Here is a 2,959-nt window from a genome sequence, read left to right on the forward strand (position 1 = left end):
TTGAAAAGAAAAATGCTTTAGTATAATTTTCTTTGCTACTAGAGTGTTCTCAGGTTTAGCAGTAACCTAGTTGCTATTATGTATGGTTTTCTTTGGAGTTTCTACTTTAGTGTTGGTTAACCAGTTACTTATTATAATACATAATTGGTTTACTCAAGTTACGCATAATTTATAGATCATTAGTTGTTGATGATAAAAAAGGTCTTCCTGGGGCTTGGGTATGTTTAGGGGTTATTTTAGCATTAAGATAGCTTCTCAACAAGCGTCCCTGGTAAGGGGGAGGTAATCTTTTTCAACAAATGGTAAACGATTCTTAAACTTCCACCAAACCCACTCAGTTTCATCAGCGCTTCTTCCTGCATGGCATAGCTGAATATTTTAGTTGGACAGAGCAGTGATGCGAAATTGTGCCTTTTGGCCTTGTTTTCGAGCAAGAAAAGGAGACTGACAACTTCTGTTCTTTTCCTGCACTGGGTAAAATATGTCGGGAGTATTGCCATCTCCTCCTCTGTTGTTTAAATTCTTAGTTAGCATGCTTCTGATGTTGCTAAATCTTATCTTTGGCTCTAAAGGCTATCAAAAACAATTCAGCAGTTGAGAGGATGTCATGGTATATTTATATATATTATAGTTTATTTTCCTTTACGTCATTTTAAAAATCAAACATCCCTGGTAAGGGGAGTCTAGTCAACAAGTGGTTAATTGGCCCCATATACATCAGTTTTTCTGCAACTATTGCTGGTGGTGATGCATCTCGCGATGGGAGCAGTGTGATTTAAAGGTGAGCACGGCTAATTAGGCATAGTGCCTGCCTGCCGTGCCATTTAGGATTAAACTATTAGTCTTTTTCTTTTGGTAATGTTTTAGTTAATTCTGAAGTGAGAAGTATCTTCTATTTTTTTCCCCTTGTGACCTGAATTTTCTCTTCTGATTGTGTTCTCCTTTTCTTTTTTTATCATATAGGTTCGATTGGTTACTGACAAAAGCACAAATAAACCCAAGGGTTATGCATTCATTGAGTACCTTCACACAAGGGACATGAAAGGTCCATTTGATGGCAAATTGATTTCTCTTCATTTTGTGTAGCCTTTCAAGCTCATCTTTTGTTCATTATGCAGCTGCTTATAAGCAAGCTGATGGTAGGAAAATTGAGGGTAGAAGGGTGCTTGTGGATGTTGAACGTGGAAGGACTGTTCCTAATTGGAGGCCTCGCCGACTAGGCGGTGGGCTTGGTACTACAAGAGTAGGGGTTGAAGAAGTTAATCAGCGGTATTCTGGGAGGTAAGCAGACTGATTGCAAATTTTTGTGTCTTTGTTGTCAGGGTACTCGCTTGTTGAATTTAACTAATTGAATGGATAAGTGAAAAAGGAGACTGTATTGTCATTATCTTCCGTTATGTATGGCCCATGGGGTTTGGAAATCTTGTCTGGTAATTGAATAAATGTATAGGTATTGTGTTTTACATCATTAGGTACACACTTGGTTAACTTATTGAATGTCGGATATAGAGTGTGCTTGATGTTTTCTTTTTTTCTTGAAGTGTATTTCTAAGTGCCTTTATTTCTAGGGAACAACTGCAATCAGGACCTTCTCGTTCTGAAGAACCAAAAGTGCGGGAGGAACGACAGGTTGATCGGTAAGTTGTCATTTTCAATTTATCAAGTTGTAATTGGTGTGCTCAGCCATTGTAGGAAAAAGAAACAAAAGGTGAAGAAAAATGGAAGGAGCATCTCAATTTAAAGTTCTCCTGCAGTAGTTGTTTTAACATTGGGCTCTTTGAATAATCATTTGTGAAGTTTTTATAATGTCGATCATGAACATGGGCATTCATTGTGACTAATGGTAGCTGAGATGATTTTAGGGATAGAGAAAAATCTCGTGAAAGAGGGAGGGACAAGGATAGAGAACGGGAACGATCACGTGAACGCTCTCATGATAGGAGCCGTACTCGGGATCATAGGGAGGATAGACATCACAGAGATCGGGATAGGACTAGAGACAGAGAAAGGGAAAGAGATCGTGGTCGTGACCGAGATAGAGATCGTGGTCGTGATCGGGAGCGAGGACGTGATCGTGATAGGGAGAGGGATCGTGACCGCCATCGTGAAAGGGATAGGGACTATGAAGATCTTGAACGTGGACGCTCGCATGACAGGGAGTCTGATTATGATCGTGTTGATTCCAAACATGAGAGGGACCGACATGGTGAAAGGGGGCGAGACTATGAACCTGAGGATCATGCATGGTACAATCAACCTGAGCATGGACATAGGCATGCAGACCCTGGGCGGGATGCTGAGGAGTATGACCACTATGAGCATCATCAAGGGCGAGGGCATTATGATCGTGGAGATGGTGACGATTATGATCAATATCCTGACCCTGATAGGCTGGAGGACGACTACCACAGGAACACACAGTATCTGAATCTCGTGACCGGGAGAGAAGTCAATCAGAGAGGTCTCGTTCTCGAGAGTATGATTACTAGTACTGAAAGCATATTATCTCTGTACTTTCAATGGTAAGACCAATGATTTGCATTTCAGCATTCCTGTCATGATCATTTGTTGACGTGAATCTTGGTATTCATTATTGACATGTCTGAAATTGACTTCAGGTATGGAATGATCCAGTCACCACAGGAGAACTTAGTTGCTGCTATCATCTCCATGAAATAGTTGATTCTGGATTTATGATGTCTGCGTTTGATTGCTTTATTGCTGTAGCTTAGTAGTTCTCTGTTACTCAATCTTTGGTGTTTTTGGGGATATGATTGAACTGATGGTGCTGGTGCTAATTTGGGGTTTTGATGTCTTTTCTGCAGACGTTTAAGAAACAGAAGATGGTTTTAATGTATTTGTGGTGAACAATCGTCTGAGTCTTGTATTTTCATCATGTCGTTGGGTTGTGGGTAATGCTTGGAACTCCGTTTGGTTAAACTGGTGAAACATCAATGTT

The 2,959-nt window shown here is 40.4% G+C and overlaps 1 pseudogene; it reads left to right on the forward strand.

Moving 5' to 3' along the window:
* The first annotated feature begins 963 nt into the window (after positions 1-963).
* LOC114744422 (U1 small nuclear ribonucleoprotein 70 kDa-like) lies at positions 964-2,513 on the forward strand (annotated as a pseudogene).
* Positions 2,514-2,959: the final 446 nt, after the last annotated feature.

This window comes from Neltuma alba, unplaced genomic scaffold (genome assembly GCF_004799145.2).
Source record: "Neltuma alba isolate B1F8T4 unplaced genomic scaffold, ASM479914v2 tig00004363_pilon, whole genome shotgun sequence".
NCBI classification, from domain to species: Eukaryota; Viridiplantae; Streptophyta; class Magnoliopsida; order Fabales; family Fabaceae; genus Neltuma; species Neltuma alba.